We start from the raw sequence: 18,794 nt of genomic DNA on the forward strand, positions 1-18,794 counted from the left end.
TAAGGACAGACCACCCCTGTCTGTTTTATAATTGAACGAGATTTAGTACAAAACGAGGCATCCCGAATATGACCTCTTTACTTCCTTATAACTCTTGTTTTTCGTGAAATTATGGGTTCAATATTTGTTTGCGCATTTACAAGTGTGTCAAGGGAATCTAATTAATGATATTGTAGATTAAAATCATAACCAAAATACACCATATTTGTACATTTTCTTAAAATAGCTTTTACCTAAATTTGGAGAACTCTATATCATCCTCGATCTTTTTTTCCGCTTAGAGGCACTAACGTATGATTGAATTGTACAACGCATACCATATACATTATAGTCCATGGGTATATAGACCAAAATTAATTTGATAATAGGTCTATAGACCATTCTTCTTAGATTATGGATTTTTGGTCCTTTTACAAGAAGGGTATAAAGTATGGCTAATTTATTGGGTAATACCAAATGTATCCCAAATCAAAAAACCCAGGGTTTTTTGAATTTACGAGGGTTTTAGGAAACTTTCCCAAAACCCGTGGGCGTGATTTGTGGGGGATCTTTATTCAGCCGAAACAGATTGGATACCAATCTTCATAAAAACACTTTCTCTCTCTAAACTTACTTCATTTGGGATTTCAATCGGTTTAATGTACCTTGATTTTAGGATAAATTTAGGAAAAAACGGTTAGATTCTCACGAAAATTTCTCTCTCTTCTATAATCTGTTTAGAAACAAAATCTAAACTTTCCCAAATCAATTTTCTCTCTCTTCTTTACAGATTTAATATGGAGATTTATTAGCCAAAAATATGGAGATTTATTAGAAAAAAAAAAGATAGAAACAAATCATAATTTCTCTCTCCTCTAAACAGATTTGGAAATCAAATTTTCTCTTTCCTATTATCTGAATCAATCTAGGATCAATTTAGCGTGATTTGGGGGTTAATATACAAAACATATATATCACTTTCTCTCACTTAACTTTCAGTTTTGGAAATAGTATATTTTTCTGGGAACATTAAAGCAACATTTGTTTTCGTTTTTTACTCTTACATAAATACAAATCGAATACAAATTATGAAACAAATACGTAAATTATGTATTATTTATGACGAATAAACCATCATTAGTCAAGTATACAACGTAATTTATCAAATGTATTTGGGTCTTGTTCAGTAAATTACACATACTTTCTATTACATAACACATAATTTCTTTTACATTACACATCGTTTACATTCTGTTACCAAAAAATCGTTTACACTATATTGTCGAAGAGCATATGTAGTCTTGAGCAGGACAAACAACATTTACACTATATTGTCGAAAGAGCATATCCAAATGATTTTGCACCACCAGGAAACAAATGACCAACTTCAGTAGCAAATTCCATAAGTAACAACAAAACTGCAAAAAGAAAACATATACATTTGTTAACAAAACAAACAATTTACTAGAAACGACATGTATAATGGAATAAATTATGCATACTGTTTGTTAAACTTCATAATGTGTTAGAAGACAAACATAACGTTAGTTCGAATCACAAGGTCACTGTTATGTGAAAAAATATGTATAATGTGCAATAAATTACATATAATTTTTGGAACATTTATTGTACTATAAACGGCAACTGTTTTGTGAAAAAAGTACGCGTAAAGTACATGTACTTTATATCCAGAGAAAATAATGAATCTGAATATACCGCAAATCTGAGTCCGTCAGTGAAGATGAATCTGATCTGAAAAAAACTTCAGTAATGATTAAACGAAAATCTTAAGATACATACCACGAAAATTGAAAGATATAGAACATACCTAGATTCAATAAAACATTAAATATGATATAAAGATCAAAGATTTCATTATTGATATTAAAATTTTAGAGAGAGAGAGAGAAGTTTAGACTTCCATTTCAGATCTATCAAAGATGGAAATATATATTATGAGAAAGATCTACAATTGAATCGTTTTTTCAGAAATAATACATAACAATTTGATACAGTTTAAAAAATTAATTATTAGATCTTAAAAATGAATCTAAATACAAAACAGTAATATCAAATACATGAAAACAAAAACGAAATCTTACAAATGAATGTTCTCATTATGATTTTAGCAAAAAATAATTACCTTCAAGAATTGATCTTCGATAAGTTTAATGGAGATGAATGTAGAGTTCTGATGTTAATAGTGGTTAAACAACTAGGTTAATGTTCTTGAAAATGAGATATACTATATTACGGTTACATATTAGATTTGTTAATATTTCTTTCATTATAATTCTGATTGGAGAGAGAAAGATGGAGACAATTAAGGAAATGATATATACATGATTATTTTGGCAAAAACGGTTACAAAATATATGGAAAGGTTATAATAGGTATTAATAAGGATTAAATATTATAGAGATTTGATATTTTTCTCGAGATGAATACAAATGGACTAGATCTCTTTTATGATGATTAATTTGGTTTTTAAATCCTTTTTAGGATTATAGAGGATTAAATCTCCTATTAGGACCCTATTTTTGGTCTATAGACTCAAAAATTATATACATTATCAGCGCAACATCTAGCAAAGAAAATTATACGAAATCATTAGAAACGATACGGACCGACATATATACATAGTTAATGATAGATATCAACGGTTAGACAAAGTTAACACACAATTTAACAAAGGAGGTGAGCTGGATAGAGAGACATAAACAAGACATAAACAAGATACCTATAGTCTAAAAAACATGATAAGAGAGAGAAGATCAATCTTATCATAGTGACCAGCTTTCTTAAAGAGCCCATATGTTAAAGAATTAAACATTGAGATCATACTCACTTTTCAACTTGACAAAAAAAGACCAAAAAGGGATTTGGTTTCCAAAAGTGCAGCTTACTTCATCCAATGATTGTGACTCTCCTTTGACTTGAGCTCTTGTTTTAATACTAATTTAAGGGGGTAACTTGAGCTTCTTACATTTCCTCCTCTTGCTCCAACTTTTTCACACTTCTTTGTGAGGTATTGCCTTCTTCTCTCTACATTCTCTTTGCCTACTCGATTCTCTGTCTGCACCTACATATTTGTTCTTTTTATTGTCTATTCTTATGTTCCTAACTTGTATATTTGAGTACCCGTATTTAGGCAGTTGTTTTTTTAAAGGATAAACAATTGTTTGATCGTAAAGCTAAAATATGTACAAAAGATCGCTTATTTTATATCTATACAAAAAAAAACTCTATGGTTAGTAGAGAAATGTCAGAGAGGGAGATCCGTAATAATTTTGGCATTCTTTTGATTTCTTTAGAGAGGGAGTCCATAACAATATTTGGCATTCTTTGATTTATTAATGGCGCGATCTTTAACGTTCGCGATATAAATTAAGAGCTGATTTTGATAGATATGTTTGTTTATATGAGAGTCGTTGTGTTCGACAACCATATCTATCTAACATATCTAGGTTGCCTAATTTATTAATTGAGTTAAAATTGAATCAGCTCTTCCTTTATTAATATTAAATATGTGGATCTTTTTGATATTGCTCTACTAGGGTGTAGGGACATTAGCCCTACTAAAAAGAATTAACGTTTATGAGGATGATCTACATAATGCATTATGTTGGCCCTCGTTTTCTCTAATATCTCCATTAATATTAATGTAATGGAAGATTATCTATACAAGCGTGATGTCATGTACGACACGTCTCTTGGTTGAATCCCGATCGAACAAAGTGGCAGAACAAGATCTATTAAAAACTTTCTTTCTCTAGATTTTGACCGGTCACGTCTCCCAACCTGGATTCAATCAGGAGACGGGTTGAACATAGTATCATTTTCCTTATCTGTATTTTGACATGGATCTAACGGGTCTACTTAATTACCAAAAAAAAATGCTTTGAAAACATTGTAAAACAACGGTGTATTCGCTCTCACATTTTTAGGTCTCAAAGTTTCTTTCTATTCTTCAAAATTTAAATATAAACAACAAACTCGTGAACTTTTTTTTAGATGAAAATTCACTTCTCTAGTGAAACTTGATGAGAAAAAACTGACTAATCCATATTTTTTTTTAATAAAAAAAAAATTCGAAGAATTCAAATCTGAAAAATAGAAAACATCCGTTCAACTGTATTACTTCATTTGCATTGGAACTTTATATAAAATTTTAAATAATTTATTCAACCTCAAATTTCATCTGTTTTTTTAGTTCTATATTTCATCCTGTGTTAGTAAATGAATTCTCTGATTGTTATATTTAGATTTATTGGTGTAAAATGTTAAGTAACTTCTTTTCTGCTATAGAAAGCTACCACGACATATACCTAGTATTTTATTTCATATTATAAAAGTACTAGTTTTTTTTAACACAAAGGAGAATTTTTGAATAGTTTTTATGCTGAGGTGGGAAAAAACAAAACTACCTTGATGTATTTTATATTTTGATTTGGTAAATCTGACAACTCAATTTTTTCTAGTCTACGTATTTTCGCATTTTCCCATTGGTTGCAAGAGGCTGCAATTGTTTGAGACAGGATTAGAAAAAATGTTAATTTTGTTAACCAAATAAAATATCAGTACTTAGATTTTTAACCAAACAAAATATAACTTGTTTTTCTTTTAACAAACAAAATTTAAAATTGGAGTTTGATCTAATCTTCTGTTTGGAAAATTGAGAAAGGAATACCTCTGTGATTGTATAATTTGATATATTAAGATGTCTCACGATCTCCGATGGCAGATCATGTTGATTAAGAACGGTTGGAACCAATAATTGTTTCTGTTTTGGAGTTTGGTTCAGTTTTATTGTGGAACAGAACCCAAGCTATTCATAATTTATATATCTCCTGGTTTGTGGAAAATCAAGTGCAAAAACTGATAACGATTATGAAATCAATTTAGTTTAAATCAAAAGCAAGATTTTAAGAATCAGTTTTAGATGATTCAAAAAATCAAGTTCTTCGTCCCCTAGCTCAATAATCTCGAGTTGTATGAAGATGAAGATGGACGGGTTAATAGAAGAACTCTTCATTTAAAACACCTCGAGATACCATGTAAATCGACAGTTGATAGATAAAAGAATTCAATCGCATAGATTGATAACTAAAATCCATTTCATCAATTAGTGATTACAATAGGGCACGGGTATTTATAGAGTACAAGTTGTGTATAATAAGGAAACAAGAAGTGAGGGAGAGAAAGAGAGTGGAGTCAGCTGTTTAGGAGATCCTAGAGGAACTGTTTAATATCTTTTTTTAGAAAGGTAATATAGTATATGTGTCTCGAATTCGGAACCTAGAAGATAGAAGAGACTACTCTTCTTGTGGTCTTGATAATCAATGGTTGATCTTGAGTGTTATCTTTAGCTATTAAGTATCCTTGTAGTTAAAAATCTTTACACAGAGATATTTGAGGAAAAAGAATCTTAGAAAATAAGAATCACCACAACGGAGCCATATAGCGTTCAGTTGTCTCTAATACAGTACTGAATACCGAACATCTCTATAAATATGAGTTCGTTGTACGTATGGTATAGCCAGTGCCCGTATGGCATAGAGATTTTATCGGGTTGTTTGAAGAGAGAAGAGAAAAGATAAAAAGAAAAACGTGTGGATTTAAAGAGAGAGAATATAAGGGGAAAAAGAGAAATAGTATGAGAAGTTATAAGTAGTAGGTAGTTATTCTGAGTTTTAAATATCTATCTTTGTTATATAGATACTAGGGTATAGCCCATGCCCGTAGGGCACGGAAATTTCTATATTTATGTTATACTAAATTATCAAATATTTTGGTCTTATACGAATATTGAAGTAATAAATATGTTTAAAATAATAACGGATATATTGAGTTGTTTGAAGGGAGAAAAGAGGAAAGAGAGAAAAAGAGTTTGAGAGTTTTTAGGGAGTGGGTAGTTATTTTGACTATTAGATATCTATCTTTTCAAAGACTCTTTAAAATGAAGGGTTGTGATTTACAAAAGAAAATTGGACGACCGATATTTATAAACCAAAGTTATGACCATTTTGTTATATAGATGACCATTTTGTTATATAGATATTAAGTTCTAAGTAGTTGATCCCAAAATATAGATAAATAATATATGTATCTTTCGTGCTCTTTCTGTTACTGAGTAAACATACTTCTTACCCTACAACTTTTTGTGGCCATTTTCACTCCATCTAACTAACTTCTTGTGTTTCCATCTACTTAGATTTTGATTTTTCACTCAAGAATCAATGGATCAGAACAAAAAAGAAGAAATGGGGACGAACACAAATTTTGTGAAGCAACCAGAAGTGAATTCAACCCCACGAAGTAGCCCTACGACTGAAGTTCTGCCTCATGGTCCTGTTACTGGTTCGGGAGTCAACAAGGAGAACCCAATTGACGTTGAAACTATCAATGTCGATCTTTCTTTAGGAGTTAACGTTGCATACTCGGTGCAGCAAGACAAAAATAATTCGACATTGGGCGTGGGAAGTGTTGGAAATGACAAAGGTATTCTCTACATATAAAGTTGTTGTTACAAAAAAAAAAATCGAACACTTGCACAATAAAATTCTATATTTTTTTTAGATAGTTTTAGTAATTTTATGTTTAGTTTTAGTAATTTTAGAATCTTTGGAAAGCAAACAAGACCGCAAACTTTAAATACGCACTTGCATAGGGGGCATTGACCGAAAAGACCAAAATCTAATGGTTAAATAAGAACGAATCCACTTCCAAGAAAAAATGAGGCATTTTTTCGTTCTTTTTTATCTTTCTCCAAACAGAAATGCACATTATCTCTTCCTAAAATCACGTCTTTCTCTAAGTAGAATCACGTTATTCTTTCTACTTTCTCTCAAATTCTATTTTCTCTCTCCAATCTTGACTACTCGACATTTTTTTCTCTGTCTCCCAATTCTTTTCTCTCTAAATACTTTTCTCTCCCTTGAATGTACAAGACCCATGAAACCGTATAAGACATCTACAATGTCCTGTGTGTACCCTAATTTTTTTTCTTTGGTATGTTTTTTTATATTGTTCCTTCATGACATCCATAGACATTCATAAAAATGTATAAGACATTTATGAGCGTACTTTGCATAAGTGATTCATCACATGAACAAGACATTCATAAAAATGTATGAGACATTCATGAATGTACTATACATACCCTAAATTTTCTTTTAATCAATTTTTTTTATATTGTGGATTCATATAAAAAAATAGCGAGTCAAAATCCTAATAGTTATAGTGACCAACATGCATCTCAATATAGATTCATATAACACAAAAAAAACGGTTCTCTAAATATCACTTCATTGATTTTGTGAGTATTTGTTCAAACATAGCAAGATCTTGATTTTCTAGAGAAAAAGTTGAAGAAAGAATAATTTGGAAAAACAAGATTTGATTTTGTTTTCGTGAAACAAAGAGTGGAATTTAATTTCGACAAAAATTTTGGTCGGTCTAAAATTGAACACGTTTTGTCGGTCTAAATTTTTTACAAGTTTACAGAAATACTAATAGAAATATGATGCATTTATGTATGACAAGACTCTATAACTATTATTAAGGAAAAGAAGATGTTGCTACAATCACACAGTTAGTTAGGGGGGATGGGGGCCGGAGGGGGAGGTAAATTGAATATTTTATTCACAATAACACCCAAAATTTAACATTTTTACTATTAGTAGTTTTTTTTTTTTTTTTTTGAAAACTACTAGTAGTTATAAATAGTTGAAATAAGGAACAAACATGAAAAAAAAAGTTAAATGATTTGTAACATAATCTTTTACTTTTGGAGGTACATGCAATCACATAATTAAGTTAGGGTTAAGTTAAGTAAAATCAGCTTAAATTATTACAGCAGGAGGTTAACTACTAAACTGAAATATTATGTATACTACAAAGTAAAACCCGATAAAGCTCTATAAGTGCGGTCTCCTAAATTCATAAGTTTAGAGGAATACATATGTTATGGGGTGTTTACAACAATAACTTGGGAAGCCTTTAGAACTTCGCAACCAATGAAAGCTCTATAGGCGTCTCATATTACATGATCCTAATTAGATTATGTTTCTTTCAATGAACAAAAATCAATCTTCTTCCTCTTCTTCTTACGCTGAACTTAGTTTTTCTCCTTATGTTTCTTCCTACAATCTCAAATCTTCTCAAGCTGGATGGAAATTTCTTAATGTTTTTATTGTGAAGATGATTAATAATTAAATAGAAGAGAAATCAAGAAGAAAAATTGAAGAAACCAACCAAAACAAGAAGAAGTAATTATGGTGGTTGTTCATTTTTTCAATTAGACGGAGTCTGATAAGTGTATTTCGAATATTTCAAAATTAAAAGCGAAATTTCGACAAATTTCAGTCGAAATACTGAACTAAATATCTATAAATGTGTTTTAGTATACTAGTTTTGAAAAACTGAAAAATTTAGATCACTTTGACTAAATTTTTTAGTTTTCATGCCTGACAAAAACACATCTAACATCCTTATAAGGATAAGTTTGAACAAAGATTGTTGTGACTTCTTCCCCTAAATTGTTGCAAGGAAATAGGTCCATTCCCTTTCGATCATTAATATAACCCTTTCTTATTCCTCTCTTCATTTGTGTTCTTCTACTTTAATTATTATCAATCAGTTTCGGAAGATGTTTTTATTAGTTAGAGTGTTATACAATACGTCTTTTTAAACTTTTCTTTAGATCAATTAGCTCTCATTCATGCTTAGATTAATTTGACGTCAAGAAGTGAATACCTATTTTGATGTTTTTTATCTAATCGAAAACTTTTTTTTTTGTGAAGACTCGACGTTAATATTGTGTCGGATGATTTATTATTTTTAATTATTTTTTTATGGTAATCATTCTTTGTCCATGAGTTTATTGTATGTATATATCTTTCCATTTAATATATAATAATAATGATATATGTATATATATATATATATATATATATATATCTATTGACCATGCTACATATATAAATGGTTGTTATAATATACATATATATACTTGTGTAGGAAAAACGCCAGTCATTGATGAGGAACCAGAGTTGAATGGAAATATTGCAGATGAGTTGAGTCCCGAAGAAGTGAGACATTTGTTGTTTCAAGGCCATGAAAATGAATCAGTCGCCCAAGATTTGATTAGCAAAATTGACCAACGCACATTCAATCCTCAAAGCTCAGGTACATCTAGACCAGTTCCTCAAAATCCATCACCCGGTATGTTTATTTATATATTAATGTTTGCTTCACGTAACTACAGAAGAAAGAGTTCTACTATTTGTTCACCCACTTAGCTCCTTAATTATGCCCTTTCATATTACTTTGTATGCATGATTCGAAAGACTAGGGGATCCCTTAATTGCTCCCTTTCAAAACCTAGGACTCAAAACAACTGAAAGAGTCCTTGCATCACGAATATATTACATTATGAATTGAATAGGTTCTATAACTACTACTACTTTATTTATAACCCAAATCAATAATTCATGGATTCCTACTTTTATCGGAATCGAATTTGGGACTTTTGGAATGTGAAATTAATGTCCCACTACTACACCAAATAGTAGTAGACCCTTTTGTTGATATTGGACTCTCTTAATTGTCGCCTCTTTGTTTGGGCTCATTTAGCCCTTTTTAAGAGATACGGAGTATATATAACTGTGGGGCATATCTCAAAATAAATAGATATTATTTGGTTGACAATGAGATTTTGCCTTTGTACATTTGAGATTGATAATGAGATTCTGCCTTTGTAAATTTGAGATTATTCTCACGCGCCCGCTCATGTGGGACATATTTTTAGATTACCATTTTTTTGTTGGGTGACGTATGACATGTGATCCTACAAAATTATTTTTACAAAATTATATAAACGAGAGACTTTGTGTCTAGTGGACTATTCTCATATCTACTACAAAGTTAACTCAATTAAGTTATGTTTTTTATTCGCAGATCCAAATCTTTGCTGCTTCTATTGTTGGAAAAATGTGATGCATGATGTGGCTCCTGTCAAAAACAGAAGTTGTGGTCATTACTTCCATGTCCATTGCTTTCAAGCTCAAACTCCTTATGTGAGACAAATACATTTAACCAATCGTCGTTGCAGGTTCTGCTTCCTCACATAGACAAAAGCATATGCTAAGTATGAGAGATTTGATTTTAACTAATCGTATCAGACACATATTCTCTCTTTCTTCGATCTCTTTATTTTGCTTAGAACATCTCTTCCTTCTTTTATTTAATAATATCCATAAAACATTAGTTTCTTTTACTCAATTAGTTGGGTGATTGAGATGGTTAAAGTTGGTTTTTATTCTCCCTAAGTTGAACTCATAATAAGTTCCATTTTATAATGTTGTATAACATTATATCTTACTTCTTAAATTTGAATATGGATTGAAAGACAAAATATTTATACTTCTTATCCACTTCTTTGATTTTGTTATTTTGTTTTATTTTCTAAGTTTATTCGTTGTACATGCGTGAAATTTATTAAGAGTATATAGCATAACAAAATATAGTATGTGTATAAGACAATAGATGTTGATATAAAGAGGATCTCACAACACCAGTGAGGCGGTGAATAAGTTCTCTCTTTAGATGGGTCATGACTTAAGCTGGCATCAAGGAAGGTGAGTTTCCTATTTTCTTGAGATTCTAGTATTTTACTTTTTTGAAGTTGTTATTTCGAAATTGATTAGGTTTAGGAAACTCCGAGGCTATATAGAAAGGATCTAGTAGTTGTTTAACTCGTTCAGTTTTATCAATGAAATTAAGTATTTAGTTTAATCTTGTAAGCTTCGGTTCTAAAAGTCTTAAGACGAAGATCTGAGACTTTTTTCTGAGTTTTCCTCTGCGTCAAAAATACTTTCATCATAGAGCTAGGAAGGAATAATGTCCTCGAATGCTTCAAAATCCAAGTATTGATGTTTGACCTCTCCATCCATTAAAACTATGACTACGGTGAATAATTTCAAAGTGGATGTCATCCCAACGATCTCAAGCAATGGCTTCCCATATCGGGTTGTTTTGTATGTACAATTAAGTATTAATATCGTGTGGAAACACTTCAGTAGCTAAATTTCGGGTGTACCTAAAATAAGTTTTTGATTTCTCAAATTTTACTCTTCATTAAATGTCGATGGACATAATTGTGTTATACTGACAATTTCATTAATTGCATAGATGTTCTTCATTCTTGTTGGCTACACTGAATTTGTATCTTTTATTGTATATGTCACGCATTTTCAAGATATTAACATTAAAGCTACCACGCAATTGAGAAAGAATTTCTCGTGATTCCACACCAATATCAAGTAGTTCTTTAACAACAACATTTTCTTCTGATTTCAACCTATTTGCATATCAATGACCAATTAAAGTTTTTGTAATTTTTGGTTATGGATTCCAGACACCACTTCACCTTCTACATGTCAGGGTCCATCGATTTTCTTTCAGCTTGAATAAAAAATCACATTTGTTCGTACAATTTTTTATCGGGCCCACGGATTTTAGGCCCAAAATAAAATTCAAAAAGGGATTAAGGATCAATCTTCCCACAAAATAGGATTTTAGTCCTTTTCCCTTTTGGAAGAAACATTGTTGATACATAATGTATTATGTCTGACACATATAAAAAAAATGAAATAAAGTATAAAACTTTAACCATAAATAACACGTTATTTACGAAACAAAACAAGAATCAATAAACAGAAAAACACTGTAACTTTGACATCTAGACATACTTTAACTATACTAAGTGTGTTTTGTTGTAGAAATATACGTAATTGATACTAAATAACGTGTATATTGCGAAACAGATAGTAAGTTTGAAATAAAAAATCAGAGATAAAAAAATGAGAATTTTGGGGATTGGTGTTCGAAAGTGGATTTTTTCTTATATAAAAGGTTATACTGGGTATTATGATTAAATAGTAATGATAGAGATCTGTTTTTTCTATAGAGGTGGGTCAATTTGGACTAAATATCCATTATAATTATTATTTTGGCTTAAAATCCTATTTTAATATTAGGGTGGATTAGATATGGGTTAGGTGTAGATTTTTGGACCAGGAACCCAAAAATTATTTTTATCTTCAGGGTGGTTCTTTTGTTTTTGGGATTAATACCGCTTTATGATGCGAACTATACTCTCCACTTCTTTCACATCGTAGTTCAATCTTTGATTTATTACCACCTCTCCTCCAAGCAGAGTTACCTATCATAACCCCGGACATGTGATTTCTTTCAAAATTTTCTTTGTCCATTTAACTAAGTGATCTCTTGATTCAAACACTTAGTTGTAAAAAGGGAAAATGACTTTGGTTGAGAAAATTATCATAATAACTAAAAAAGCTTATATCTCTTTTTATTAACTGAAAATTGTCAAAATATTATGGTCTATGATACTTGAAGTGTAAAATAATATGGGCAATTGTTATTAAGGTCATTTTTTGCTCTTTTCATCCCCAAACTACCCTTATATATTTAAATCAGTTTATCAATAAACTCAAATTCTTTAGGATTTATTTTTCTGTGACTCTCCATTGACTGAGAAAAGGAGAGATCTAGAGAGAGAAACACTCCCTCATAATCTTCTCACATAACTCCATTAAAGGAGCTCGTACTCGAATTGCTCCATCAAATCGATTTCCTCTTTGTTCTTCATCAACTTCAACTTTCTCATCATCTTCTTCATCGAAGATTCAGAGATCTCAAGGTCTGATGGATGCGAACGATTTGATGAAATCTGTACCGAAACAATGACTGTTCTTGTTCATTTCCCGATCCTATTAGTAATAACTGTGATGATAAATCAACTGCTGTGTCTGAAGATTTAACTGAATCTGTTATTGATCTTAGACTAAGAGAACTAGTTTGTGAAAGTAATAAAAGACCATCAAATTCATCTTTTGAGCATGATCTTTTTGATATTTCTTAAGCTTTTAATGATTTCTCAGCTTATAGTAGTGATATTTCTGGTAAGTTACAGAAATTAGCTGAAAATCTTTCCATGAAAATCTACATGTTCAGAATCAGAAAATTAAGAATCTGATTCATGGCTAGGGTTTCTAAACCGTGAAGATTTATCATCTGAGATTTTCGAGTGTCTTTCGCCGGAAAATCTCCAACAATCTATAAAATCTTATTTAGGGATGTGGATAGTGGGAGTGGTTATAATAAGGTATTTAAGAGGTCTAGGTCTACTGGTTTTGTTGGTGTAACATTTGGAAGGGCTAAACTCAAAAGCTCAAATGAGGTAGAGACAGATAGGGAGTTCGAAAAAAAAAAAAGAATTGGTGAAGAAGATAAAGGTGTTCGAGTTCCTACCAAGTATCCAAACAAGCTTCATGAGAAACTTGCGGTTTTAGAAGGGTAGGTTAAGCGAATTGCATCTGATAAAATCTTTCGACGGAAAATCTCGAACAATCTATAAAATCTTATAATGATGATCTTTAATCTTCATCTAGTGTGTAAAACGGTCAGATTTAACACTCTCCTGACTTTTCTTCTTCTTCCATACAATCCACCCTTTTTCTGCTGACGTCTTCTCAACTTCTTTAAACTGCAATCCTTTTGGTTTCGAGTACGAATAAAACAACGAACACTATAGCGACATAAGAAATAACCCGAAAAACATAAATGCATATGATATGAATTTTATTTTGATGATGATGATGATGATGCACAAAGAGATCTGAAACCAGATGGATGGTGAACTAAACGGAACTAAATGGGTCAAATGTAGCTACTATTTTGTGTTGGCATATAAGTATTTTTCAGTGATGATGGCTTCATGAATTTTATATGATGAATGATGAAATCAATTCTAAACTTAAGATCTCGTAGATACATACTCTTAATTTATATTCTCGATTTGCAAATTGAGTTCGCAAGATATGCAACCCAAGATTATATTCTGCAAAGTTCACAAATCATGTTTGCAATCTATGTTTTGCAAACACAGTTTGCAGTTTACATTATGCAGACACATGTTTGCAGTTTACATTATGCAAACATATGTTTGCAGATAGATTGTTGCAAACACGTTTGTGGAACAGATTGTTGCAAACACGTTTGCATAACAGATTTTTGCAAACACGTTTGCATAACAGATTTTTGCAAACACGTTTGCATAACAGATTTTTGCAAACACATTTGCATAAAAACGTAAAGGCAAAAAACGCCGATTTTTTCTGGGCTTTTTTTTTTGAAAAAAGTGTTGAAAGTGGATCTTGTTAGAAAGCTAATGAAAAATCATTTCTAAATATATAATTTTTATAGAAACCGACATATCAAACATAAGTTATATCGATTTAAAGTTTAAAGAAAAATAAAAGAATTTAGTTACACAAAATGACAAAAAGGAGTATTTTAGTATTTACACACTTTTTGACCTAAATAATAATTTTCAAATGTTTTGTGCTTTTTTACTCATTTTCAATATTATTTTGACCTTTCTAGAAATTACCCCTTGTAAAAAACTCATTACCATAAATGCTTACTACCCCTTCATTTGATCCCATATATTGGCGATCTTGTTCTTTGTGATCACCAACTTCATTACTACACATTCCAAGGTTGATCTCAACTTCCCATACGTCCAATCTCCAATACGAGGGCCTTCCAATTCTCAAGATGGTTATGTTCCTTTCTGTCATGCTACATTCCTTGGGTATCGAGTCCTCCAAAATCCGAAGAGTCGGAAGACGTTTGGATTGAAGATTTTGAAAGAAGAACATCAATTAAGTCCTAAAGAAAAAACCCATAAGAAGAATGAATTAGTTTTAGAATTGTGCGACCCCGAACCGGGTCTAATAATATCGGGTAAAGACTCACTGTTTTCAACTCCAGTAACATAATGAATCTAGAGAAATTGAACACTTGGCAGATTTCCTTTAGATATTTGACACAAGACCACCGATTTCAATTACACCCATAAAACTTACCTTAATTCTTTTCCAGATAACCTGTTTGTCTAATTGACCCAACTATTCGTATCGAACAAACAACAACTTATATCAAGCAAACAAAGGTTGTCTTGTTAGTTTAGGAAATGGATTACAAATCTTATTATCCTCTTCTTCATCAGAGATTCTCTTATTAGTTTAAGAAATCGAAGATATTTCTTAGATCAAGTCGTTCAAATCATATAATCTAGTGAGAGAAACTACTGACCTAAGAATTTCAAGATTCCATATCGCTTTTCTCTGTAGATCGATATTCATAAGAAAACTTCCAATGTTGTATATTATGTTACTAGAAGAAATTGATACAAATGATTTTCAAACTCGTTTTGTAATTAATCTGGCTTTCTTAGTCGATGAAAGAATAGAAAAATTGAGGGGGAAAGAGAAGAAAAAATTGAACCCACCCGAAAATAAAACTAAAACCTAATTTTACACATTTATATACGGAAAGCCAGCACTTTGGGGAAAGCAAAATAGTTTCCTAGGTGTGAAATTTTAAAGGGAATACGTAAAATTTTAAAAAATTTCCGGAGAAACACATTTTATCGGGAATACTTTTTTTAAGTACAAATACTATTTACCTTTTTGGGATAGGTCATTCTCTCAAAATAACCTAAGTCACACTTCCCCCCTTGTTCTTACCTTCTTATAACAGTAAAAATCTAGAGAGAGAGATAAACAGAAATTTAGAGAGAGGGAGAATCTTCTTCATCAAGCATCAACATCAAGCATTAACAAGGTCGACCATTAACAACATCAAGAAGTAATAATGGGTCGTTCAAAGGCCTCTTCAAGCATTAATCGTCAAGAGAGGTACCCCATTAAATTTAGGGTTTTGATTTTTATTGGGTGTTTAGATCTACTAGTTATTAAGGTATATTGGATGATTCTTTTGTGTTTAGGGTTTGAAAACGAGTAAGAACGAACTGTTCGTGTTAATCATTTTTTATCAAAACTTATTATATTCTTGCACAGTTTTGATTACGTTTAAAACGAAAGTTACAACAGAAATATGAGCAATTTATACAAAATATGTTACGGTACTGCCATTTTCACCACGTTAAAGTTTCTCTTACTACTTAATAATCACTATGTTTAGATGGGTCCTTTAGCGATTCTTTGAATTGTTAGAACTGTTTTTAACTTTATTTGTTTCGGTAAAATTTCTCGCATAATGACTACTTTACATCGTAATGGTAACATTACACTTTCTTTTAGTATTTTTTTTCGTCAATTTTCTATATCAAACAATCAAACCCCACATAACTATATGAGTTATCACGTCTAAGCAGTGGCGGACCCAGGAAATTCTCCCTGTGGGGGCACTTTTAGTTAGAACGAAAATCGTCCAAATCTTTTAATGTCAAAGCGAGTAATTATTGTACATTATAGTTACATTCGAATCCAATTCAGCCACTATCGTCTTATGAGTTACTTTGATTGAAATCAATAAAAGTAATCTTATACACATTCGGATTGAACATAAAGAAGTTAAGGAAAGAAGGTGGACAAATTCATTTTAGAAAAATAGTCTCGAAAATAACACACACACAGATATATATATATAAGAAAATGAAATAAAAAAATAAGGAATTCGAATGATATAGAGAAAAATATTTCTAACAATGTTAATGGGAGTCTTTGAATTTATGAGGAATTCGAACTCGGGTTCGGACGGTGGACAACTTGAGTTGACACCACAACACCAACTATTCTTTAGTGACAAAAATCTGGAGTTATTAATATATATCCATTTCACCTCTATTAAGAATCAACACCAACCAAACTATGGGCCGTGGGGGCACGTGACCCCACTGGTCCCTATGTGGGTCCGCCCCTGCGTCTAAGTGGATAGGGCATAACATGATTTAGCTAATGTTGTTCATTTGTCATCACTGTTATCCCAAATGAGAAATTTGACGTCCAAGTACATAGCTATAGGTATCCCATTTGCACACCATAACAAAGAAGAAACTTTATTGAGACAAAGTCCAGTGAAAAGACCTCTAAAGTTGAGAGAGAGCAAGTTGGTCATTAAAATCATTTATCACCATCAAGTTGACAGTGTGTGAGTGAGGCAAAAAGTGATCATGATTAAAATCATTTATCACCATGTCATTACTTTTTGCAGTTAGTTGAGATGCAACATCATTGGAAATGTATTAGTATATATGCATTAAACTTTGAGAAATAGTTCATGTCTCTTGTCTAATCTTGTTATTGCAACAAAAAAAATGTCTATTTCGCATTGATGTTTTACTTGAAATATTTTTGATATGTAGGAGTAAAAACAGAGAGTGGATCAATCTGCTCTAGTGTCCTCTCCACGTGAAGTGGTTCCTCGCGGTAGGCCTACCGTGTCTGTGTTAAAAAAATTAGTAATACAACAATAAAATTAGGGATTTAAGAGATTTGAAACGTGTATTTGAATACACTTTCCTTAAAGCAATATTTGCTCCCTCTCCACTTGAGATTACTTATAGGTTATGAGCAAATTATCTCCCAAGATAAAACAAGCCTTATGCACCAATCATTCGAGGCAGAAGAAGGAGTATGCGGCGAGGGCGTATTTACTTTACGTTGTCGGATCTTGTATTTGTCCCGACAAGAGTGGGAACATGGTGAATGTTCAATACCTTCAGTGTTTTGAAGAGTTGGACAAGGTCCATAATTACTCATGGGGCTCCGCCTGCCTTGCTAACCTGCTGCATCAAATGTCAACTTCGACCAGGTTGAAAGTGAAACAGATGGGTGGATGCTTTACCCTTCTTATGGTACGTGCGAGTTTCGTACTCAATCATTTTATTAATTATTTTTATAATTAGTTTACTGAATATCTGAAGCATTTTCTTAGATTTGTATTTACAAGTATTTTCATAGTCTTAATAAATGGGATGTTAAACCGAATTTTCGTTGCTTATAAATGTGTTCGCCACTGTGAAGGTCTTCCCAGTCGAAGTGGCTGAGAGTACCTGGAGCAAAGGGTGTTTGAACTTGTTGGTTTCATAAGTGCAATCAATGACAACAAATTGAGGGAAACACAATGCAAGCTGAACACTCCTAGGATGTGCAAAAAACAAGTCATTTACCTCTTCAGAATTTTTATAGTATCTATACTTGACTACATAGTGGTAATCCATGCACAACTTCGTAAACTGTTGCATTACTGACCTACCTTCACTTTTCTCACACTTGACCTTTCGTTGTGCATTGTGCACAGTCCTCATTGTAGAAAAGTTATCTTTCTTCGTTTGTTTTATATGCAACAATATATCTTTGGGGCATGATCCACTTTTAGTTAATGCAGTAACTAATTCTAGCTCATCTTCTTTAAACCTAGTTACATATGCATGACCTGTGAGGCTTTTCTCCAACGGGTGATTCTGGTGTCCATCGAGTAATTAACAATCCACTTGTCGTGAGGTACGTTATATTTTACCTTTATACCAAATAGGCAATCACATTTAAGAACCCGTACGCCTTCTTTTACTTGGGTTTGTATTATGAAACCCAATTTTTCTCTTTGTGGCTACCAAAAACACCGCTTCGACTACATCAATACAAGGTATACAACCCATTTTCTTCATTGTTTACTGACCTCCCCCCTTTTATCACAATAACAAATCGAGCTTCCACAGTAGTTTCGGTGCACCAAACTATTGCCTCATTCCTCGAATCAAATAACTGCAACATATAAAAAAGTACATTATGTGTTTTATAAGAATGAATCAATAACATCGGTAAAAACGATAACAAGGTGTACCACAAATTACATACCATGTGATACATCGACAAATACTGGAATAGATGCTTCATTTCTGGACATTGAAGAAGCAT

The 18,794-nt window shown here is 31.7% G+C and overlaps 1 long non-coding RNA gene across 1 annotated transcript; it reads left to right on the plus strand.

Annotated features, from left to right (window-relative positions):
• The first annotated feature begins 15,554 nt into the window (after positions 1–15,554).
• Positions 15,555–18,241, plus strand: LOC147556619 (uncharacterized). Its single transcript, XR_015235093.1, has 3 exons — positions 15,555–15,770; positions 17,240–17,731; positions 17,901–18,241. It is a non-coding gene; the product is annotated as an uncharacterized LOC147556619 (long non-coding RNA).
• The last annotated feature ends 553 nt before the right edge of the window (positions 18,242–18,794 follow it).

This window comes from Eschscholzia californica, unplaced genomic scaffold (genome assembly GCF_041429995.1).
Source record: "Eschscholzia californica isolate CP2 unplaced genomic scaffold, dmEscCali1.0.p SCAF_2, whole genome shotgun sequence".
NCBI classification, from domain to species: domain Eukaryota; kingdom Viridiplantae; phylum Streptophyta; class Magnoliopsida; order Ranunculales; family Papaveraceae; genus Eschscholzia; species Eschscholzia californica.